At 42.4% G+C, this 22,892-nt stretch overlaps 22 non-coding genes across 22 annotated transcripts; all 22 read left to right on the top strand.

Annotated features, from left to right (window-relative positions):
- Positions 1–370: 370 nt before the first annotated feature.
- LOC134592542 (U4 spliceosomal RNA) lies at positions 371–511 on the top strand. Its single transcript, XR_010089154.1, has one exon. It is a non-coding gene; the product is annotated as a U4 spliceosomal RNA (small nuclear RNA).
- A 470-nt stretch (positions 512–981) lies between these two features.
- Positions 982–1,148, top strand: LOC134590601 (U1 spliceosomal RNA). Its single transcript, XR_010087500.1, has one exon. It is a non-coding gene; the product is annotated as a U1 spliceosomal RNA (small nuclear RNA).
- Positions 1,149–2,047: 899 nt separating this feature from the next.
- LOC134592541 (U4 spliceosomal RNA) lies at positions 2,048–2,188 on the top strand. The gene has a single exon (XR_010089153.1). It is a non-coding gene; the product is annotated as a U4 spliceosomal RNA (small nuclear RNA).
- Positions 2,189–2,663: 475 nt separating this feature from the next.
- LOC134591433 (U1 spliceosomal RNA) lies at positions 2,664–2,830 on the top strand. The gene has a single exon (XR_010088213.1). It is a non-coding gene; the product is annotated as a U1 spliceosomal RNA (small nuclear RNA).
- Positions 2,831–3,729: 899 nt separating this feature from the next.
- LOC134593358 (U4 spliceosomal RNA) lies at positions 3,730–3,870 on the top strand. Its single transcript, XR_010089851.1, has one exon. It is a non-coding gene; the product is annotated as a U4 spliceosomal RNA (small nuclear RNA).
- A 471-nt stretch (positions 3,871–4,341) lies between these two features.
- LOC134590784 (U1 spliceosomal RNA) lies at positions 4,342–4,508 on the top strand. Its single transcript, XR_010087658.1, has one exon. It is a non-coding gene; the product is annotated as a U1 spliceosomal RNA (small nuclear RNA).
- An 899-nt stretch (positions 4,509–5,407) lies between these two features.
- LOC134591941 (U4 spliceosomal RNA) lies at positions 5,408–5,548 on the top strand. The gene has a single exon (XR_010088637.1). It is a non-coding gene; the product is annotated as a U4 spliceosomal RNA (small nuclear RNA).
- A 472-nt stretch (positions 5,549–6,020) lies between these two features.
- On the top strand, positions 6,021–6,187 carry LOC134590939 (U1 spliceosomal RNA). Its single transcript, XR_010087790.1, has one exon. It is a non-coding gene; the product is annotated as a U1 spliceosomal RNA (small nuclear RNA).
- Positions 6,188–12,003: 5,816 nt separating this feature from the next.
- On the top strand, positions 12,004–12,144 carry LOC134593563 (U4 spliceosomal RNA). The gene has a single exon (XR_010090027.1). It is a non-coding gene; the product is annotated as a U4 spliceosomal RNA (small nuclear RNA).
- Positions 12,145–12,628: 484 nt separating this feature from the next.
- LOC134590090 (U1 spliceosomal RNA) lies at positions 12,629–12,795 on the top strand. The gene has a single exon (XR_010087066.1). It is a non-coding gene; the product is annotated as a U1 spliceosomal RNA (small nuclear RNA).
- Positions 12,796–13,694: 899 nt separating this feature from the next.
- LOC134591939 (U4 spliceosomal RNA) lies at positions 13,695–13,835 on the top strand. The gene has a single exon (XR_010088636.1). It is a non-coding gene; the product is annotated as a U4 spliceosomal RNA (small nuclear RNA).
- A 478-nt stretch (positions 13,836–14,313) lies between these two features.
- LOC134590985 (U1 spliceosomal RNA) lies at positions 14,314–14,480 on the top strand. The gene has a single exon (XR_010087830.1). It is a non-coding gene; the product is annotated as a U1 spliceosomal RNA (small nuclear RNA).
- An 899-nt stretch (positions 14,481–15,379) lies between these two features.
- LOC134591897 (U4 spliceosomal RNA) lies at positions 15,380–15,520 on the top strand. The gene has a single exon (XR_010088598.1). It is a non-coding gene; the product is annotated as a U4 spliceosomal RNA (small nuclear RNA).
- A 475-nt stretch (positions 15,521–15,995) lies between these two features.
- LOC134590589 (U1 spliceosomal RNA) lies at positions 15,996–16,162 on the top strand. Its single transcript, XR_010087489.1, has one exon. It is a non-coding gene; the product is annotated as a U1 spliceosomal RNA (small nuclear RNA).
- Positions 16,163–17,060: 898 nt separating this feature from the next.
- Positions 17,061–17,201, top strand: LOC134593318 (U4 spliceosomal RNA). The gene has a single exon (XR_010089817.1). It is a non-coding gene; the product is annotated as a U4 spliceosomal RNA (small nuclear RNA).
- Positions 17,202–17,659: 458 nt separating this feature from the next.
- Positions 17,660–17,826, top strand: LOC134590238 (U1 spliceosomal RNA). The gene has a single exon (XR_010087191.1). It is a non-coding gene; the product is annotated as a U1 spliceosomal RNA (small nuclear RNA).
- An 898-nt stretch (positions 17,827–18,724) lies between these two features.
- On the top strand, positions 18,725–18,865 carry LOC134592540 (U4 spliceosomal RNA). The gene has a single exon (XR_010089152.1). It is a non-coding gene; the product is annotated as a U4 spliceosomal RNA (small nuclear RNA).
- A 478-nt stretch (positions 18,866–19,343) lies between these two features.
- LOC134590937 (U1 spliceosomal RNA) lies at positions 19,344–19,510 on the top strand. Its single transcript, XR_010087789.1, has one exon. It is a non-coding gene; the product is annotated as a U1 spliceosomal RNA (small nuclear RNA).
- Positions 19,511–20,409: 899 nt separating this feature from the next.
- Positions 20,410–20,550, top strand: LOC134593749 (U4 spliceosomal RNA). Its single transcript, XR_010090185.1, has one exon. It is a non-coding gene; the product is annotated as a U4 spliceosomal RNA (small nuclear RNA).
- A 473-nt stretch (positions 20,551–21,023) lies between these two features.
- On the top strand, positions 21,024–21,190 carry LOC134591440 (U1 spliceosomal RNA). Its single transcript, XR_010088219.1, has one exon. It is a non-coding gene; the product is annotated as a U1 spliceosomal RNA (small nuclear RNA).
- An 899-nt stretch (positions 21,191–22,089) lies between these two features.
- Positions 22,090–22,230, top strand: LOC134593557 (U4 spliceosomal RNA). The gene has a single exon (XR_010090022.1). It is a non-coding gene; the product is annotated as a U4 spliceosomal RNA (small nuclear RNA).
- Positions 22,231–22,702: 472 nt separating this feature from the next.
- LOC134590936 (U1 spliceosomal RNA) lies at positions 22,703–22,869 on the top strand. Its single transcript, XR_010087788.1, has one exon. It is a non-coding gene; the product is annotated as a U1 spliceosomal RNA (small nuclear RNA).
- Positions 22,870–22,892: the final 23 nt, after the last annotated feature.

Raw genomic sequence — 22,892 nt, 5'->3', positions numbered from 1 at the left:
CGATGGAGTCATGAAATGTGTGACTTTGGGGACGAACGTAGACCAGCGGATTGTGTACTCTGCCTAATGGCTGCTGTAGTAGAATCTTGGCAAAACTGTTTCCAAAGAGAGAAAAAAAATTGTACAAGGTTTGCTGCAAGATATGGTTGCCCTCACTCTCTGTTATAGGTTTGGAACCATTCCAAGATGCCATATAAGAAGACCGAGGAATTTGTTGGGGTTTAAGCTTCCCTGTAGGAGGAAGCGGGCCTAATTAGAATATTGCCTCCCATAATCCTTTGCAATGGCTTATGGTCATGAACTTTTTCTCACCGCTGTCTTAAAGTTTCCTTACGTGGTAGCTCTTAAAAGTTGGCCCACTTGAACAGCTAGCTTTGCGCAGTGGCAGTATCGTAGCCCATGAGGTCAATCCGAGGCGTGATTATTGCTAATTGAAAACTTTACCCAATACCCCGCCATGATGACTTGAAATACAGTCAGCATTGGCAATTTTTGACAGGCTCTAAGGAGACTGAAAGATTGGTTTAATAAAAGTTTATGGCGCCCCATGTCTAGGGCGTGTCTTACGTGACTCCCTTTTCTTCCTGAGCTCTGTTGCACCATTCCTTCCGCTGGCTTCTTAGCATTTCCCTTTTACCTTTCTCTCCCACTGAATCCACTTGTTTCCGGCAGCACACTATTCTCACTACATGCTACGAATTCCCATCCTTCGGCTCATTGGCCTAGCATTTGCCTTTATGCAAATTGCTCCTTCGCACCCTGAATCCAGCTCAATTATTCACACCTAACCACCTGAAGGCACTAAAATTACTGGTAGCTAAGGAAAACAACGATCAGCCACGAGGTTTGGTAATCTTTTGTAGCCTTCTATCATTTGGATTATTTATTTGCTTTTTTTTTTTTTAACTTGCTTTATTATTTCACCACAGCCTAAAGGAAAGGCTTCCCAGCGGGCGTGCCTTTGAATGTACCCGTCATGTCATACTTACCTGGCAGGGGAGCAATAGCCATAATCCCTAAGGTGGCTCTCCCAGAGTGAGGCTGGTTCATTGCACTCCGTACCAGTTGACCTCTGCGATTTCCTCAAATGTGGGAAACTCGACTGCATAATTTATGGTAGTGGGGGACTGCGTTCGCGCTTTCCCCTGTGTTTGCTTGTTTGACAAAAATAGAGAACTTCACCAATTCTGACGAAGGATAATTTCAGCCACGGCACCCGTCTTCTTTGGCTCTTACTTTCCGCATCAAGCAGGCAGCGACAATCATTTCCTAGGCTTGATCATTTTTATTATCTATGTTTTCTGGAGACCAGTTTTAAGTCAGAATTTCACTTTTTATTTTAACTTTTCAGCTTTTTTTTCATCATTTTTTTATCCTGACTTCTTTTGATTTATTGTATGCTTCAATGCAATGGAAGAAATAAAGAATTGGAGACTTATATTACGTCTTCCAACAGAACGTAACGTTTGATTGAATTTCTGGGAAAAAAAGATTTTCTGGATCAAGGCAGTGAATTGCCGCTTGAGACAATCAGACCAAACCTTAGGAATAGCTGGGTGGTCGCTAGCACTTACTAATGAACACCATGGAATTTTGAAAAAGCCACCACAAATGTTCTTTCAGCCCTGTTGAGTGTGGATGAAGAGAAGACAGGTGCTAGGCAAGGGTCATTCCTATCGATGGAGTCATGAAATGTGTGACTTTGGGGACGAACGTAGACCAGCGGATTGTGTACTCTGCCTAATGGCTGCTGTAGTAGAATCTTGGCAAAACTGGTTCCAAAGAGAGAAAAAAAATTGTACAAGGTTTTCTGCAAGATATGGTTGCCCTCACTCTCTGTTATAGGTTTGGAACCATTCCAAGATGCCATATAAGAAGACCGAGGAATTTGTTGGGGTTTAAGCTTCCCTGTAGGAGGAAGCGGGCCTAATTAGAATATTGCCTCCCATAATCCTTTGCAATGGCTTATGGTCATGAACTTTTTCTCACCGCTGTCTTAAAGTGTCCTTACGTGGTAGCTCTTAAAAGCTGGCCCACTTGAACAGCTAGCTTTGCGCAGTGGCAGTATCGTAGCCCATGAGGTCAATCCGAGGCGTGATTATTGCTAATTGAAAACTTTACCCAATACCCCGCCATGATGACTTGAAATACAGTCAGCATTGGCAATTTTTGACAGGCTCTAAGGAGACTGAAAGATTGGTTTAATAAAAGTTTATGGCGCCCCATGTCTAGGGCGTGTCTTACGTGACTCCCGTTTCTTCCTGAGCTCTGTTGCACCATTCCTTCCGCTGGCTTCTTAGCATTTCCCTTTTACCTTTCTCTCCCACTGAATTCACTTGTTTCCGGCAGCACACTATTCTCACTACATGCTACGAATTCCCATCCTTCGGCTCATTGGCCTAGCATTTGCCTTTATGCAAATTGCTCCTTCGCACCCTGAATCCAGCTCAATTATTCACACCTAACCACCTGAAGGCACTAAAATTACTGGTAGCTAAGGAAAACAACTATCAGCCACGAGGTTTGGTAATCTTTTGTAGCCTTCTATCATTTGGATTATTTATTTGCTCTTCTTTTTTTTTTTTTTACTTGCTTTATTATTTCACCACAGCCTAAAGGAAAGGCTTCCCAGCGGGCGTGCCTTTGAATGTACCCGTCATGTCATACTTACCTGGCAGGTGAGCAATAGCCATGATCTCTAAGGTGGCTCTCCCAGAGTGAGGCTGGTTCATTGCACTCCGTACCGGTTGACCTCTGCGATTTCCTCATATGTGGGAAACTTGACTGCATAATTTATGGTAGTGGGGGACTGCGTTCGCGCTTTCCCCTGTGTTTGCTTGTTTGACAAAAATAGAGAACTTCACCAATTCTGACGAAGGATAATTTCAGCCACGGCACCCGACTTCTTTGGCTCTTACTTTCCACGTCAAGCAGGCAGCGACAATAATTTCCTAGGCTTGATCATTTTTATTATCTATGTTTTCTGGAGACCAGTTTTAAGCCAGAATTTCACTTTTTATTTTAACTTTTCAGCTTTTTTTTCATAATTTTTTTATCCTGACTTCTTTTGATTTATTGTATGCTTCAATGCAATGGAAGAAATAAAGAATTGGAGACCTATATTACGTCTTCCAACAGAACGTAACGTTTGATTGAATTTCTGGGAAAAAAAGATTTTCTGGATGAAGGCAGTGAATTGCCGCTTGAGACAATCAGACCAAACCTTAGGAATAGCTGGGTGGTCGCTAGCACTTACTAATGAACACCATGGAATTTTGAAAAAGCCACCACAAATGTTCTTTCAGCCCTGTTGAGTGTGGATGAAGAGAAGACAGGTGCTAGGCAAGGGTCATTCCTATCGATGGAGTCATGAAATGTGTGACTTTGGGGACGAACGTAGACCAGCGGATTGTGTACTCTGCCTAATGGCTGCTGTAGTAGAATCTTGGCAAAACTGTTTCCAAAGAGAGAAAAAAAATTGTACAAGGTTTGCTGCAAGATATGGTTGCCCTCACTCTCTGTTATAGGTTTGGAACCATTCCAAGATGCCATATAAGAAGACCGAGGAATTTGTTGGGGTTTAAGCTTCCCTGTAGGAGGAAGCGGGCCTAATTAGAATATTGCCTCCCACAATCCTTTGCAATGGCTTATGGTCATGAACTTTTTCTCACCGCTGTCTTAAAGTGTCCTTACGTGGTAGCTCTTAAAAGATGGCCCACTTGAACAGTTAACTTTGGGCAGTGGCAGTATCGTAGCCCATGAGGTCAATCCGAGGCGTGATTATTGCTAATTGAAAACTTTACCCAATACCCCGCCATGATGACTTGAAATACAGTCAGCATTGGCAATTTTTGACAGGCTCTAAGGAGACTGAAAGATTGGTTTAATAAAAGTTTATGGCGCCCCATGTCTAGGGCGTGTCTTACGTGACTCCTGTTTCTTCCTGAGCTCTGTTGCACCATTCCTTCCGCTGGCTTCTTAGCATTTCCCTTTTACCTTTCTCTCCCACTGAATTCACTTGTTTCCGGCAGCACACTATTCTCACTCCATGCTACGAATTCCCATCCTTCGGCTCATTGGCCTAGCATTTGCCTTTATGCAAATTGCTCCTTCGCACCCTGAATCCAGCTCAATTATTCACACCTAACCACCTGAAGGCACTAAAATTACTGGTAGCTAAGGAAAACAACGATCAGCCACGAGGTTTGGTAATCTTTTGTAGCCTTCTATCATTTGGATTATTTATTTGCTTTTTTTTTTTTTTAACTTGCTTTATTATTTCACCACAGCCTAAAGGAAAGGCTTCCCAGCGGGCGTGCCTTCGAATGTACCCGTCATGTCATACTTACCTGGCAGGGGAGCAATAGCCATGATCCCTAAGGTGGCTCTCCCAGAGTCAGGCTGGTTCATTGCACTCTGTACCAGTTGACCTCTGCGATTTCCTCAAATGTGGGAAACTCGACTGCATAATTTATGGTAGTGGGGGACTGCGTTCGCGCTTTCCCCTGTGTTTGCTTGTTTGACAAAAATAGAGAACTTCACCAATTCTGACGAAGGATAATTTCAGCCACGGCACCCGTCTTCTTTGGCTCTTACTTTCCACGTCAAGCAGGCAGCGACAATCATTTCCTAGGCTTGATCATTTTTATTATCTATGTTTTCTGGAGACCAGTTTTAAGCCAGAATTTCACTTTTTATTTTAACTTTTCAGCTTTTTTTTCATCATTTTTTTATCCTGACTTCTTTTGATTTATTGTATGCTTCAATGCAATGGAAGAAATAAAGAATTGGAGACCTATATTACGTCTTCCAACAGAACGTAACGTTTGATTGAATTTCTGGGAAAAAAAAATTTTCTGGATCAAGGCAGTGAATTGCCGCTTGAGACAATCAGACCAAACCTTAGGAATAGCTGGGTGGTCGCTAGCACTTACTAATGAACACCATGGAATTTTGAAAAAGCCACCACAAATGTTCTTTCAGCCCTGTTGAGTGTGGATGAAGAGAAGACAGGTGCTAGGCAAGGGTCATTCCTATCGATGGAGTCATGAAATGTGTGACTTTGGGGACGAACGTAGACCAGCGGATTGTGTACTCTGCCTAATGGCTGCTGTAGTAGAATCTTGGCAAAACCGTTTCCAAAGAGAGAAAAAAAATTGTACAAGGTTTGCTGCAAGATATGGTTGCCCTCACTCTCTGTTATAGGTTTGGAACCATTCCAAGATGCCATATAAGAAGACCGAGGAATTTGTTGGGGTTTAAGCTTCCCTGTAGGAGGAAGCGGGCCTAATTAGAATATTGCCTCCCACAATCCTTTGCAATGGCTTATGGTCATGAACTTTTTCTCACCGCTGTCTTAAAGTTTCCTTACGTGGTAGCTCTTAAAAGCTGGCCCACTTGAACAGTTATCTTTGCGCAGTGGCAGTATCGTAGCCCATGAGGTCAATCCGAGGCGTGATTATTGCTAATTGAAAACTTTACCCAATACCCCGCCATGATGACTTGAAATACAGTCAGCATTGGCAATTTTTGACAGGCTCTAAGGAGACTGAAAGATTGGTTTAATAAAAGTTTATGGCGCCCCATGTCTAGGGCGTGTCTTACGTGACTCCCGTTTCTTCCTGAGCTCTGTTGCACCATTCCTTCCGCTGGCTTCTTAGCATTTCCCTTTTACCTTTCTCTCCCACTGAATTCACTTGTTTCCGGCAGCACACTATTCTCACTCCATGCTACGAATTCCCATCCTTCGGCTCATTGGCCTAGCATTTGCCTTTATGCAAATTGCTCCTTCGCACCCTGAATCCAGCTCAATTATTCACACCTAACCACCTGAAGGCACTAAAATTACTGGTAGCTAAGGAAAACAACGATCAGCCACGAGGTTTGGTAATCTTTTGTAGCCTTCTATCATTTGGATTATTTATTTGCTTTTTTTTTTTTTTTAACTTGCTTTATTATTTCACCACAGCCTAAAGGAAAGGCTTCCCAGCGGGCGTGCCTTTGAATGTACCCGTCATGTCATACTTACCTGGCAGGGGAGCAATAGCCATGATCCCTAAGGTGGCTCTCCCAGAGTGAGGCTGGTTCATTGCACTCCGTACCAGTTGACCTCTGCGATTTCCTCAAATGTGGGAAACTCAACTGCATAATTTATGGTAGTGGGGGACTGCGTTCGCGCTTTCCCCTGTGTTTGCTTGTTTGACAAAAATAGAGAACTTCACCAATTCTGACGAAGGATAATTTCAGCCACGGCACCCGTCTTATTTGGCTCTTACTTTCCACATCAAGCAGGCAGCGACAATCATTTCCTAGGCTTGATCATTTTTATTATCTATGTTTTCTGGAGACCAGTTTTAAGCCAGAATTTCACTTTTTATTTTAACTTTTCAGCTTTTTTTTCATCATTTTTTTATCCTGACTTCTTTTGATTTATTGTATGCTTCAATGCAATGGAAGAAATAAAGAATTGGAGACCTATATTACCAATAGAGCTTGGTTGCTTCATCTAAGTGTTGCTTCTAAGTGTGTGTGTGGTTGGAGATATTCTGGAGAGTTTTACAGAAGCTTCAACTGTCTAAGAGTTGTGCTAAGAGTTCTTTTTTACTGTTACAGGTAAGATTCATCTGTAGGAAAAGGTTACTGACTGCACAAGGTTTGATTTCCTGTTGGTAATTATAAGGCATTTGATTGGATTAGGTAGCTACTTGCTATTGATTGCTATTTAAATTAGCTATTGTTTGCTAATAAGCAGAGGCCTACCCAGGTGTTAAACATTCCTAGTGGGAGGTGATTTTAGGAGTATATAAGGGTAGTTGTCATTAGATTGGCTAATAGAGCTTGGTTGCTTCATCTAAGTGTTGCTTCTAAGTGTGTGTGTGGTTGGAGATATTCTGGAGATAAACTGGAGGTAATCTGAGGTATCCAGGAGGATAAATAAAAAAAAAAAGGTAAAATTTGTTTGATTTAAATTATTCGCCTCATTGGAATGGCAGACTTAGTTCAGTGTAATAGTTGCTTTGCATTTGTTTCACGTTCCACTTTTTGGAGGTTTGGTTGTTGTCTAATCTGTAGACAGTTCTCTATCTTGCGGCAGGAGATTGTATTTTTGAAGTCTGAGATTTGTAAATTATCTGGTAAACAAATTCAGGCTGGAACTGCTGCAAAGCCATTGCCGCAGAGACATACTAGGAATGGCAGATGGATTACTGTAGGATCTGGTAGACTTGGAGTTGTGGATAAAAGGCATATTGCACAATCTGTTGTTCTACATAATTCATTTTCTGCACTTTCAGAGTGTAGTGGTGTCCTGGAGATAGGCACTGAGGCTAGTGGTGTTGTGCAGAGAGGCACTGAGGCTAGTGGTGTCCTGGAGATAGGCACTGAGGCTAGTGGTGTTGTGCAGAGAGGCACTGAGGCTAGTGGTGTTGTGCAGAGAGGCACTGAGGCTAGTGGTGTTGTGCAGAGAGGCACTGAGGCTAGTGGTGTTGTGCAGAGAGGCACTGAGGCTAGTGGTGTTGTGCAGAGAGGCACTGAGGCTAGTGGTGTTGTGCAGAGAGGCACTGAGGCTAGTGGTGTTGTGCAGAGAGGCACTGAGGCTAGTGGTGTTGTGCAGAGAGGCACTGAGGCTAGTGGTGTTGTGCAGAGAGGAACTGAGGCTAGTGGTGTTGTGCAGAGAGGCACTGAGGCTAGTGGTGTTGTGCAGAGAGGAACTGAGGCTAGTGGTGTTGTGCAGAGAGGCACTGAGGCTAGTGGTGTTGTGCAGAGAGGCACTGAGGCTAGTGGTGTTGTGCAGAGAGGCACTGAGGCTAGTGGTGTTGTGCAGAGAGGCACTGAGGCTAGTGGTGTTGTGCAGAGAGGCACTGAGGCTAGTGGTGTTGTGCAGAGAGGCACTGAGGCTAGTGGTGTTGTGCAGAGAGGCTTGAAGACTATGGTGAGGCCTAATAGAAAGCAGTTGTTGTTGGGGGATTCCATCATAAGAGGTGTGGAGATGGACAATGGTGGTCTTGTGAGGTGTCTTCCCGGAGCTACTGCTCACAGAGACAGGAGACGTATCTGTAATATTGTTAAGCAAGCAAAGCAGGAAGGGGAATTGGATGTACTTGTCCATTTAGGGACAAATGACTTGGCTTGCAATGAGGTTTCAGAGGTTAAGGAAGTTTTTAGTGTTTTTGCCAATGATATACGGCAGGTTGCTTCCACACTGTCATTCTCTGAAGTTCTGCCTGTGCATAACACTCAGAACGACAGGCGGATGCGTATTAGGGACTTTAACTTGTGGCTTGGTGAATGGTGTCGGGAGCAAGGATTTGGCTTTATTGCTCATGGTAGCTCTGTTTGGAATGGAAATAAACTGTACAAAAAAGATGGTTTGCATCTTTCTCAAAAGGGAACAAATGTTCTCAGTGAGCAGTTCAAAGGTTTTGCTAGGATGTTTTTAAACTAGGAGGGGGGGGCAAAAGGGTGATAAAACATCAATCCAATTGTCCCCCAAAACAAGGACAGAAGGTGCCTGTAGCAAGTGTGTTAAAAAATGATAAGCTTAGAGTCATGTCTACAAATGCTCGCAGTTTAGGGAATAAGATCCATGAACTTGTGGCAATAATGGCAACTGATAGTGTAGATTTAGTCGCTGTTACCGAGACATGGTATAATGAGAAAAATGACTGGGACATAGCAATACCAGGGTACTCTTTATATAGAAAAGACAGGGAAGGCAAGAAAGGGGGAGGGGTGGCCCTGTATGTAAAGGATAGCATAAAATCTAGCCTAATAAAGGTTAGTGAGGCGAACATAGAGTCCGTTTGGGTTACGTTAGAATTTGGTAATCACACAGTAACTCGTGTAGGTGTGATTTATAGGCCCCCAGGACAAATTGAAGAGTTAGATAATCTACTAGTTGAAGAAATAGCTAAAATGACAATGAAGGGGGAAGTTATCATCATGGGTGACTTTAATCTTCCTGATGTGAATTGGAAAACAAAAATAGCTACTTGTGCCAGGAGCACACATATTCTAAACTCCCTACTGGGATTGTCTCTAAAACAAGTTGTTGAGGAGCCAACTCGTAAAGAGGCCATACTAGATTTAGTGTTAACAAATGGAGATTTGGTATCAGATATTACTGTAGGTGAAAGTTTAGGATCCAGTGATCATCAGTCAGTGTGGTTTAATATAAGAACAGTGACTGAGTCACACCACACAAAAACAAAAGTTTTAGACTTTAGAAAAACAGACTTTTCTAAAATTAGAATATGTGTAAAGGAGTCATTATCAGACTGGAGCAATTTATATGGAGTCCAAAAGAAATGGGATTATTTAAAAGTTGCACTACTGAAGGCAACAGAAAATTGCATTAGGCTTGTCAGTAAAAGCAAAAAATTCAAGAAACCACTGTGGTACTCCGCAGATGTGGCCAAAATAGTAAAAAACAAAAAGTTAGCATTTAGTAATTATAAAAAAACCCAGAGTGAGGAAGACAGAATGACCTATAAGATTAGGCAGAAAGAGGCTAAGCAAGTTATAAGAGCTTCCAAATCCCACACAGAAGAGAAAATAGCACAGTCAGTAAAAAAGGGGGACAAAACTTTTTTTAGATACATAAATGAGAAAAGAAAAGTAAAACAAGGATTAGTTAGATTAAAAACAAAAGAAGGAAGGTATGTAGATGAGGATAAAGGTCTAGCTGACTGCCTCAATGAATATTTTTGTTCGGTATTTACAGATGAAAATGAAGGAAAGGGACCTCAGTTAAGAAAAAGGATAAATGAGTCATTTATTACACGTGAGTTTACAGAGGAAGAGGTTCTATTTCAACTGTCAAAAGTAAAGACAAATAAGTCAATGGGACCTGATGGAATACACCCAAAGCTATTAAAAGAGCTTAGTGGTGTACTAGCAAAACCATTAACAGATTTATTTAACCAATCATTGATAACAGGAGTAGTCCCAGAAGATTGGAAGTTAGCGAATGTTGTGCCCATTCACAAGAAAGGTAATAGGGAGGAGTCGGGCAACTATAGGCCAGTAAGCCTTACTTCAGTAGTGGGGAAAGTGATGGAGACCATGTTAAAGGATAGGATTGTTGAACATCTAAAAACACATGGATTTCAAGACAAGAGACAACATGGGTTTACTTCAGGGAGATCATGCCAAACTAATCTTATTGATTTTTTTGATTGGGTAACTAAAATTATAGATCAGGGTGGTGCAGTAGACATTGCTTACCTAGATTTCAGTAAGGCTTTTGACACTGTTGCACATAGAAGGCTTATCAATAAACTACAATCTTTGAGTTTGGATTCGAATATTGTTGAATGGGTAAGGCAGTGGCTGAGTGACAGGCAACAGAGGGTTGTAGTCAATGGAGTATATTCGAAGCTTGGGCTTGTCACCAGTGGGGTACCTCAGGGATCTGTACTTGGACCCATTCTCTTTAATATTTTTATTAGTGATATTGCAGAAGGTCTTGATGGTAAGGTGTGTCTTTTTGCGGATGATACTAAGATATGTAACAGGGTTGATGTTCCAGGAGGGATAAGCCAAATGGAAAATGATTTAGGTAAACTAGAAAAATGGTCAGAGTTGTGGCAACTGACATTTAATGTGGATAAGTGCAAGATAATGCATCTTGGACGTAAAAACCCAAGGGTAGAGTACAAAATATTTGATAGAGTCCTAACCTCAACATCTGAGGAAAGGGATTTAGGGGTGATTATTTCTGATGACTTAAAGGTAGGCAGACAATGTAATAGAGCAGCAGGAATGCTTGGTTGTATAGGGAGAGGTATTAGCAGTAGAAAGAGGGAAGTGCTCATGCCATTGTACAGAACACTGGTGAGACCTCACTTGGAGTACTGTACACAGTACTGGAGACCCTATCTTCAGAAGGATATTGATACCTTAGAGAGAGTTCAAAGAAGGGCTACTAAACTGGTTCATGGATTGCAGGATAAAACTTACCAGGAAAGGTTAAAGGATCTTAACATGTATAGCTTGGAGGAAAGACGAGACAGGGGGGATATGATAGAAACATTTAAATACATAAAGGGAATCAACACAGTAAAGGAGGAGACTATATTTAAAAGAAGAAAAACTACCACAACAAGAGGACATAGTCTTAAATTAGAGGGACAAAGGTTTAAAAATAATATCAGGAAGTATTACTTTACTGAGAGGGTAGTGGATGCATGGAATAGCCTTCCAGCTGAAGTGGTAGAGGTTAACACAGTAAAGGAGTTTAAGCATGCGTGGGATAGGCATAAGGCTATCCTAACTATAAGATAAGGCCAGGGACTAATGAAAGTATTTAGAAAACTGGGCAGACTAGATGGGCCGAATGGTTCTTATCTGCCGTCACATTCTATGTTTCTATGTTTCTATGTTTCTATGTTGTTTCTATTACGTCTTCCAACAGAACGTAACGTTTGATTGAATTTCTGGGAAAAAAAGATTTTCTGGATCAAGGCAGTGAATTGCCGCTTGAGACAATCAGACCAAACCTTAGGAATAGCTAGGTGGTCGCTAGCACTTACTAATGAACACCATGGAATTTTGAAATAGCCACCACAAATGTTCTTTCAGCCCTGTTGAGTGTGGATGAAGAGAAGACAGGTGCTAGGCAAGGGTCATTCCTATCGATGGAGTCATGAAATGTGTGACTTTGGGGACGAACGTAGACCAGCAATTGTGTACTCTGCCTAATGGCTGCTGTAGTAGAATCTTGGCAAAACTGTTTCCAAAGAGAGAAAAAAAATTGTACAAGGTTTGCTGCAAGATATGGTTGCCCTCACTCTCTGTTATAGGTTTGGAACCATTCCAAGATGCCATATAAGAAGACCGAGGAATTTGTTGGGGTTTAAGCTTCCCTGTTGGAGGAAGCGGGCCTAATTAGAATATTGCCTCCCATAATCCTTTGCAATGGCTTATGGTCATGAACTTTTTCTCACCGCTGTCTTAAAGTTTCCTTACGTGGTAGCTCTTAAAAGCTGGCCCACTTGAACAGTTAGCATTGCGCAGTGGCAGTATCGTAGCCCATGAGGTCAATCCGAGGCGTGATTATTGCTAATTGAAAACTTTACCCAATACCCTGCCATGATGACTTGAAATACAGTCAGCATTGGCAATTTTTGACAGGCTCTAAGGAGACTGAAAGATTGGTTTAATAAAAGTTTATGGCGCCCCATGTCTAGGGCGTGTCTTACGTGACTCCCGTTTCTTCCTGAGCTCTGTTGCACCATTCCTTCTGCTGGCTTCTTAGCATTTCCCTTTTACCTTTCTCTCCCACTGAATTCACTTGTTTCCGGCAGCACACTATTCTCACTACATGCTACGAATTCCCATCCTTCGGCTCATTGGCCTAGCATTTGCCTTTATGCAAATTGCTCCTTCGCACCCTGAATCCAGCTCAATTATTCACACCTAACCACCTGAAGGCACTAAAATTACTGGTAGCTAAGGAAAACAACGATCAGCCACGAGGTTTGGTAATCTTTTGTAGCCTTCTATCATTTGGATTATTTATTTGCTTTTTTTTTTTTTTTTTTTTTTTTTTTAACTTGCTTTATTATTTCACCACAGCCTAAAGGAAAGGCTTCCCAGCGGGCGTGCCTTTGAATGTACCCGTCATGTCATACTTACCTGGCAGGGGAGCAATAGCCATGATCCCTAAGGTGGCTCTCCCAGAGTGAGGCTGGTTCATTGCACTCCGTACCAGTTGACCTCTGCGATTTCCTCAAATGTGGGAAACTCGACTGCATAATTTATGGTAGTGGGGGACTGCGTTCGCGCTTTCCCCTGTGTTTGCTTGTTTGACAAAAATAGAGAACTTCACCAATTCTGACGAAGGATAATTTCAGCCACGGCACCCGTCTTCTTTGGCTCTTACTTTCCGCATCAAGCAGGCAGCGACAATCATTTCCTAGGCTGGATCATTTTTATTATCTATGTTTTCTGGAGACCAGTTTTAAGCCAGAATTTCACTTTTTATTTTAACTTTTCAGCTTTTTTTTCATCATTTTTTTATCCTGACTTCTTTTGATTTATTGTATGCTTCAATGCAATGGAAGAAATAAAGAATTGGAGACCTATATTACGTCTTCCAACAGAACGTAACGTTTGATTGAATTTCTGGGAAAAAAAAAATTTCTGGATCAAGGCAGTGAATTGCCGCTTGAGACAATCAGACCAAACCTTAGGAATAGCTGGGTGGTCGCTAGCACTTACTAATGAACACCATGGAATTTTGAAAAAGCCACCACAAATGTTCTTTCAGCCCTGTTGAGTGTGGATGAAGAGAAGACAGGTGCTAGGCAAGGGTCATTCCTATCGATGGAGTCATGAAATGTGTGACTTTGGGGACGAACGTAGACCAGCGGATTGTGTACTCTGCCTAATGGCTGCTGTAGTAGAATCTTGGCAAAACCGTTTCCAAAGAGAGAAAAAAAATTGTACAAGGTTTGCTGCAAGATATGGTTGCCCTCACTCTCTGTTATAGGTTTGGAACCATTCCAAGATGCCATATAAGAAGACCGAGGAATTTGTTGGGGTTTAAGCTTCCCTGTAGGAGGAAGCGGGCCTAATTAGAATATTGCCTCCCACAATCCTTTGCAATGGCTTATGGTCATGAACTTTTTCTCACCGCTGTCTTAAAGTGTCCTTACGTGGTAGCTCTTAAAAGCTGGCCCACTTGAACAGTTATCTTTGCGCAGTGGCAGTATCGTAGCCCATGAGGTCAATCCGAGGCGTGATTATTGCTAATTGAAAACTTTACCCAATACCCCGCCATGATGACTTGAAATACAGTCAGCATTGGCAATTTTTGACAGGCTCTAAGGAGACTGAAAGATTGGTTTAAAAAAAGTTTATGGCGCCCCATGTCTAGCGCGTGTCTTACGTGACTCCCGTTTCTTCCTGAGCTCTGTTGCACCATTCCTTCCGCTGGCTTCCTTGCATTTCCCTTTTACCTTTCTCTCCCACTGAATCCACTTGTTTCCGGCAGCACACTATTCTCACTACATGCTACGAATTCCCATCCTTCGGCTCATTGGCCTAGCATTTGCCTTTATGCAAATTGCTCCTTCGCACCCTGAATCCAGCTCAATTATTCACACCTAACCACCTGAAGGCACTAAAATTACTGGTAGCTAAGGAAAACAACGATCAGCCACGAGGTTTGGTAATCTTTTGTAGCCTTCTATCATTTGGATTATTTATTTGCTCTTCTTTTTTTTTTTTTTTTAACTTGCTTTATTATTTCACCACAGCCTAGAGGAAAGGCTTCCCAGCGGGCGTGCCTTTGAATGTACCCGTCATGTCATACTTACCTGGCAGGGGAGCAATAGCCATGATCCCTAAGGTGGCTCTCCCAGAGTGAGGCTGGTTCATTGCACTCCGTACCAGTTGATCTCTGCGATTTCCTCAAATGTGGGAATCTCGACTGCATAATTTATGGTAGTGGGGGACTGCGTTCGCGCTTTCCCCTGTGTTTGCTTGTTTGACAAAAATAGAGAACTTCACCAATTCTGACGAAGGATAATTTCAACCATGGCACCCGTCTTCTTTGGCTCTTACTTTCCGCATCAAGCAGGCAGCGACAATCATTTCCTAGGCTTGATCATTTTTATTATCTATGTTTTCTGGAGACCAGTTTTAAGCCAGAATTTCACTTTTTATTTTAACTTTTCAGCTTTTTTTTCATTATTTTTTTATCCTGACTTCTTTTGATTTATTGTATGCTTCAATGCAATGGAAGAAATAAAGAATTGGAGAACTATATTACGTCTTCCAACAGAACGTAACGTTTGATTGAATTTCTGGGAAAAAAAGATTTTCTGGATCAAGGCAGTGAATTGCCGCTTGAGACAATCAGACCAAACCTTAGGAATAGCTGGGTGGTCGCTAGCACTTACTAATGAACACCATGGAATTTTGAAAAAGCCACCACAAATGTTCTTTCAGCCCTGTTGAGTGTGGATGAAGAGAAGACAGGTGCTAGGCAAGGGTCATTCCTATCGATGGAGTCATGAAATGTGTGACTTTGGGGACGAACGTAGACCAGCGGATTGTGTACTCTGCCTAATGGCTGCTGTAGTAGAATCTTGGCAAAACTGTTTCCAAAGAGAGAAAAAAAATTGTACAAGGTTTGCTGCAAGATATGGTTGCCCTCACTCTCTGTTATAGGTTTGGAACCATTCCAAGATGCCATATAAGAAGACCAAGGAATTTGTTGGGGTTTAAGCTTCCCTGTAGGAGGAAGCGGGCCTAATTAGAATATTGCCTCCCATAATCCTTTGCAATGGCTTATGGTCATGAACTTTTTCTCACCGCTGTCTTAAAGTGTCCTTACGTGGTAGCTCTTAAAAGCTGGCCCACTTGAACAGGTAGCTTTGCGCAGTGGCAGTATCGTAGCCCATGAGGTCAATCCGAGGCGTGATTATTGCTAATTGAAAACTTTACCCAATACCCCGCCATGATGACTTGAAATAAAGTCAGCATTGGCAATTTTTGACAGGCTCTAAGGAGACTGAAAGATTGGTTTAATAAAAGTTTATGGCGCCCCATGTCAGGGCGTGTCTTACGTGACACCCGTTTCTTCCTGAGCTCTGTTGCACCATTCCTTCCGCTGGCTTCTTAGCATTTCCCTTTTACCTTTCTCTCCCACTGAATCCACTTGTTTCCGGCAGCACACTATTCTCACTCCATGCTACGAATTCCCATCCTTCGGCTCATTGGCCTAGCATTTGCCTTTATGCAAATTGCACCTTCGCACCCTGAATCCAGCTCAATTATTCACACCTAACCACCTGAAGGCACTAAAATTACTGGTAGCTAAGGAAAACAACGATCAGCCACGAGGTTTGGTAATCTTTTGTAGCCTTCTATCATTTGGATTATTTATTTGCTTTTTTTTTTTTTTTTTTTAACTTGCTTTATTATTTCACCACAGCCTAAAGGAAAGGCTTCCCAGCGGGCGTGACTTTGAATGTACCCGTCATGTCATACTTACCTGGCAGGGGAGCAATAGCCATGATCCCTATGGTGGCTCTCCCAGAGTGAGGCTGGTTCATTGCACTCCGTACCAGTTAACCTCTGCGATTTCCTCAAATGTGGGAAACTCGACTGCATAATTTATGGTAGTGGGGGACTGCGTTCGCGCTTTCCCCTGTGTTTGCTTGTTTGACAAAAATAGAGAACTTCACCAATTCTGACGAAGGATAATTTCAACCACGGCACCCGTCTTCTTTGGCTCTTACTTTCCGCATCAAGCAGGCAGCGACAATCATTTCCTAGGCTTGATCATTTTTATTATCTATGTTTTCTGGAGACCAGTTTTAAGCCAGAATTTCACTTTTTATTTTAACTTTTCAGCTTTTTTTTCATCATTTTTTTATCCTGACTTCTTTTGATTTATTGTATGCTTCAATGCAATGGAAGAAATAAAGAATTGGAGACCTATATTACGTCTTCCAACAGAACGTAACGTTTGATTGAATTTCTGGGAAAAAAAGATTTTCTGGATCAAGGCAGTGAATTGCCGCTTGAGACAATCAGACCAAACCTTAGGAATAGCTAGGTGGTCGCTAGCACTTACTAATGAACACCATGGAATTTTGAAATAGCCACCACAAATGTTCTTTCAGCCCTGTTGAGTGTGGATGAAGAGAAGACAGGTGCTAGGCAAGGGTCATTCCTATCGATGGAGTCATGAAATGTGTGACTTTGGGGACGAACGTAGACCAGCGATTGTGTACTCTGCCTAATGGCTGCTGTAGTAGAATCTTGGCAAAACTGTTTCCAAAGAGAGAAAAAAAATTGTACAAGGTTTGCTGCAAGATATGGTTGCCCTCACTCTCTGTTATAGGTTTGGAACCATTCCAAGATGCCATATAAGAAGACCGAGGAATTTGTTGGGGTTTAAGCTTCCCTGTTGGAGGAAGCGGGCCTAATTAGAATATTGCCTCCCATAATCCTTTGCAATGGCTTATGGTCATGAACTTTTTCTCACCGCTGTCTTAAAGTTTCCTTACGTGGTAGCTCTTAAAAGCTGGCCCACTTGAACAGTTAGCTTTGCGCAGTGGCAGTATCGTAGCCCATGAGGTCAATCCGAGGCGTGATTATTGCTAATTGAAAACTTTACCCAATACCCTGCCATGATGACTTGAAATACAGTCAGCATTGGCAATTTTTGACAGGCTCTAAGGAGACTGAAAGATTGGTTTAATAAAAGTTTATGGCGCCCCATGTCTACGTGACTCCCGTTTCTTCCTGAGCTCTGTTGCACCATTCCTTCCGCTGGCTTCTTAGCATTTCCCTTTTACCTTTCTCTCCCACTGAATCCACTTGTTTCCGGCAGCACACTATTCTCACTCCATGCTACGAATTCCCATCCTTCGGCTCATTGGCCTAGCATTTGCCTTTATGCAAATTGCTCCTTCGCACCCTTAATCCAGCTCAATTATTCACACCTAACCACCTGAAGGCACTAAAATTACTGGTAGCTAAGGAAAACAACGATCAGCCACGAGGTTTGGTAATCTTTTGTAGCCTTCTATCATTTGGATTATTTATTTGCTTTTTTTTTTTTTAACTTGCTTTATTATTTCACCACAGCCTAAAGGAAAGGCTTCCCAGCGGGCGTGCCTTTGAATGTACCCGTCATGTCATACTTACCTGGCAGGGGAGCAATAGCCATGATCCCTAAGGTGGCTCTCCCAGAGTGAGGCTGGTTCATTGCACTCTGTACCAGTTGACCTCTGCGATTTCCTCAAATGTGGGAAACTCGACTGCATAATTTATGGTAGTGGGGGACTGCGTTCGCGCTTTCCCCTGTGTTTGCTTATTTGACAAAAATAGAGAACTTCACCAATTCTGACGAAGGATAATTTCAGCCACGGCACCCGTCTTCTTTGGCTCTTACTTTCCACATCAAGCAGGCAGCGACAATCATTTCCTAGGTTTGATCATTTTTATTATCTATGTTTTCTGGAGACCAGTTTTAAGCCAGAATTTCACTTTTTATTTTAACTTTTCAGCTTTTTTTTCTACATTTTTTATCCTGACTTCTTTTGATTTATTGTATGCTTCAATGCAATGGAAGAAATAAAGAATTGGAGACCTATATTACGTCTTCCAACAGAACGTAACGTTTGATTGAATTTCTGGGAAAAAAATTTTTTCTGGATCAAGGCAGTGAATTGCCGCTTGAGACAATCAGACCAAACCTTAGGAATAGCTGGGTGGTCGCTAGCACTTACTAATGAACACCATGGAATTTTGAAAAAGCCACCACAAATGTTCTTTCAGCCCTGTTGAGTGTGGATGAAGAGAAGACAGGTGCTAGGCAAGGGTCATTCCTATCGATGGAGTCATGAAATGTGTGACTTTGGGGACGAACGTAGACCAGCGGATTGTGTACTCTGCCTAATGGCTGCTGTAGTAGAATCTTGGCAAAACCGTTTCCAAAGAGAGAAAAAAAATTGTACAAGGTTTGCTGCAAGATATGGTTGCCCTCACTCTCTGTTATAGGTTTGGAACCATTCCAAGATGCCATATAAGAAGACCGAGGAATTTGTTGGGGTTTAAGCTTCCCTGTAGGAGGAAGCGGGCCTAATTAGAATATTGCCTCCCATAATCCTTTGCAATGGCTTATGGTCATGAACTTTTTCTCACCGCTGTCTTAAAGTGTCCTTACCTGGTAGCTCTTAAAAGCTGGCCCACTTGAACAGCTAGCTTTGCGCAGTGGCAGTATCGTAGCCCATGAGGTCAATCCGAGGCGTGATTATTGCTAATTGAAAACTTTACCCAATACCCCGCCATGATGACTTGAAATACAGTCAGCATTGGCAATTTTTGACAGGCTCTAAGGAGACTGAAAGATTGGTTTAAAAAAAGTTTATGGCGCCCCATGTCTAGCGCGTGTCTTACGTGACTCCCGTTTCTTCCTGAGCTCTGTTGCACCATTCCTTCCGCTGGCTTCCTTGCATTTCCCTTTTACCTTTCTCTCCCACTGAATCCACTTGTTTCCGGCAGCACACTATTCTCACTACATGCTACGAATTCCCATCCTTCGGCTCATTGGCCTAGCATTTGCCTTTATGCAAATTGCTCCTTCGCACCCTGAATCCAGCTCAATTATTCACACCTAACCACCTGAAGGCACTAAAATTACTGGTAGCTAAGGAAAACAACGATCAGCCACGAGGTTTGGTAATCTTTTGTAGCCTTCTATCATTTGGATTATTTATTTGCTCTTCTTTTTTTTTTTTTTTTAACTTGCTTTATTATTTCACCACAGCCTAAAGGAAAGGCTTCCCAGCGGGCGTGCCTTTGAATGTACCCGTCATGTCATACTTACCTGGCAGGGGAGCAATAGCCATGATCCCTAAGGTGGCTCTCCCAGAGTGAGGCTGGTTCATTGCACTCCGTACCAGTTGACCTCTGCGATTTCCTCAAATGTGGGAAACTCAACTGCATAATTTATGGTAGTGGGGGACTGCGTTCGCGCTTTCCCCTGTGTTTGCTTGTTTGACAAAAATAGAGAACTTCACCAATTCTGACGAAGGATAATTTCAGCCACGGCACTCGTCTTCTTTGGCTCTTACTTTCCACATCAAGCAGGCAGCGACAATCATTTCCTAGGCTTGATCATTTTTATTATCTATGTTTTCTGGAGACCAGTTTTAAGCCAGAATTTCACTTTTTATTTTAACTTTTCAGCTTTTTTTTCTACATTTTTTTATCCTGACTTCTTTTGATTTATTGTATGCTTCAATGCAATGGAAGAAATAAAGAATTGGAGACCTATATTACGTCTTCCAACAGAACGTAACGTTTGATTGAATTTCTGTGAAAAAAAGATTTTCTGGATCAAGGCAGTGAATTGCCGCTTGAGACAATCAGACCAAACCTTAGGAATAGCTGGGTGGTCGCTAGCACTTACTAATGAACACCATGGAATTTTGAAAAAGCCACCACAAATGTTCTTTCAGCCCTGTTGAGTGTGGATGAAGAGAAGACAGGTGCTAGGCAAGGGTCATTCCTATCGATGGAGTCATGAAATGTGTGACTTTGGGGACGAACGTAGACCAGCGGATTGTGTACTCTGCCTAATGGCTGCTGTAGTAGAATCTTGGCAAAACCGTTTCCAAAGAGAGAAAAAAAATTGTACAAGGTTTGCTGCAAGATATGGTTGCCCTCACTCTCTGTTATAGGTTTGGAACCATTCCAAGATGCCATATAAGAAGACCGAGGAATTTGTTGGGGTTTAAGCTTCCCTGTAGGAGGAAGCGGGCCTAATTAGAATATTGCCTCCCACAATCCTTTGCAATGGCTTATGGTCATGAACTTTTTCTCACCGCTGTCTTAAAGTGTCCTTACGTGGTAGCTCTTAAAAGCTGGCCCACTTGAACAGTTATCTTTGCGCAGTGGCAGTATCGTAGCCCATGAGGTCAATCCGACGCGTGATTATTGCTAATTGAAAACTTTACCCAATACCCCGCCATGATGACTTGAAATACAGTCAGCATTGGCAATTTTTGACAGGCTCTAAGGAGACTGAAAGATTGGTTTAAAAAAAGTTTATGGCGCCCCATGTCTAGCGCGTGTCTTACGTGACTCCCGTTTCTTCCTGAGCTCTGTTGCACCATTCCTTCCGCTGGCTTCCTTGCATTTCCCTTTTACCTTTCTCTCCCACTGAATCCACTTGTTTCCGGCAGCACACTATTCTCACTACATGCTACGAATTCCCATCCTTCGGCTCATTGGCCTAGCATTTGCCTTTATGCAAATTGCTCCTTCGCACCCTGAATCCAGCTCAATTATTCACACCTAACCACCTGAAGGCACTAAAATTACTGGTAGCTAAGGAAAACAACGATCAGCCACGAGGTTTGGTAATCTTTTGTAGCCTTCTATCATTTGGATTATTTATTTGCTTTTTTTTTTTTTTTTAACTTGCTTTATTATTTCACCACAGCCTAAAGGAAAGGCTTCCCAGCGGGCGTGCCTTTGAATGTACCCGTCATGTCATACTTACCTGGCAGGGGAGCAATAGCCATGATCCCTAAGGTGGCTCTCCCAGAGTGAGGCTGGTTCATTGCACTCCGTACCAGGTGACCTCTGCGAATTCCTCAAATGTGGGAAACTCGACTGCATAATTTATGGTAGTGGGGCACTGCGTTCGCGCTTTCCCCTGTGTTTGCTTGTTTGACAAAAATAGAGAACTTCACCAATTCTGACGAAGGATAATTTCAGACACGGCACCCGTCTTCTTTGGCTCTTACTTTCCACATCAAGCAGGCAGCGACAATCATTTCCTAGGCTTGATCATTTTTATTATCTATGTTTTCTGGAGACCAGTTTTAAGCCAGAATTTCACTTTTTATTTTAACTTTTCAGCTTTTTTTTCATCATTTTTTTATCCTGACTTCTTTTGATTTATTGTATGCTTCAATGCAATGGAAGAAATAAAGAATTGGAGACCTATATTACGTCTTCCAACAGAACGTAAAGTTTGATTGAATTTCTGGGAAAAAAAGATTTTCTGGATGAAGGCAGTGAATTGCCGCTTGAGACAATCAGACCAAACCTTAGGAATAGCTGGGTGGTCGCTAGCACTTACTAATGAACACCATGGAATTTTGAAAAAGCCACCACAAATGTTCTTTCAGCCCTGTTGAGTGTGGATGAAGAGAAGACAGGTGCTAGGCAAGGGTCATTCCTATCGATGGAGTCATGAAATGTGTGACTTTGGGGACGAACGTAGACCAGCGGATTGTGTACTCTGCCTAATGGCTGCTGTAGTAGAATCTTGGCAAAACTGTTTCCAAAGAGAGAAAAAAAATTGTACAAGGTTTGCTGCAAGATATGGTTGCCCTCACTCTCTGTTATAGGTTTGGAACCATTCCAAGATGCCATATAAGAAGACCGAGGAATTTGTTGGGGTTTAAGCTTCCCTGTAGGAGGAAGCGGGCCTAATTAGAATATTGCCTCCCATAATCCTTTGCAATGGCTTATGGTCATGAACTTTTTCTCACCGCTGTCTTAAAGTGTCCTTACGTGGTAGCTCTTAAAAGCTGGCCCACTTGAACAGTTATCTTTGCGCAGTGGCAGTATCGTAGCCCATGAGGTCAATCCGAGGCGTGATTATTGCTAATTGAAAACTTTACCCAATACCCCGCCATGATGACTTGAAATACAGTCAGCATTTGCAATTTTTGACAGGCTCTAAGGAGACTGAAAGATTGGTTTAAAAAAAGTTTATGGCGCCCCATGTCTAGGGCGTGTCTTACGTGACTCCCGTTTCTTCCTGAGCTCTGTTGCACCATTCCTTCCGCTGGCTTCCTTGCATTTCCCTTTTACCTTTCTCTCCCACTGAATCCACTTGTTTCCGGCAGCACACTATTCTCACTACATGCTACGAATTCCCATCCTTCGGCTCATTGGCCTAGCATTTGCCTTTATGCAAATTGCTCCTTCGCACCCTGAATCCAGCTCAATTATTCACACCTAACCACCTGAAGGCACTAAAATTACTGGTAGCTAAGGAAAACAACGATCAGCCACGAGGTTTGGTAATCTTTTGTAGCCTTCTATCATTTGGATTATTTATTTGCTTTTTTTTTTTTTTTAACTTGCTTTATTATTTCACCACAGCCTAAAGGAAAGGCTTCCCAGCGGGCGTGCCTTTGAATGTACCCGTCATGTCATACTTACCTGGCAGGGGAGCAATAGCCATGATCCCTAAGGTGGCTCTCCCAGAGTGAGGCTGGTTCATTGCACTCCGTACCAGTTGACCTCTGCGATTTCCTCAAATGTGGGAAACTCAACTGCATAATTTATGGTAGTGGGGGACTGCGTTCGCGCTTTCCCCTGTGTTTGCTTGTTTGACAAAAATA

Source organism: Pelobates fuscus, chromosome 2 (genome assembly GCF_036172605.1).
Source record: "Pelobates fuscus isolate aPelFus1 chromosome 2, aPelFus1.pri, whole genome shotgun sequence".
Taxonomy (NCBI): domain Eukaryota; kingdom Metazoa; phylum Chordata; class Amphibia; order Anura; family Pelobatidae; genus Pelobates; species Pelobates fuscus.
Note: the sequence above shows the minus strand (reverse complement) of the source record. Positions and strands in the feature narration are given on the sequence as shown.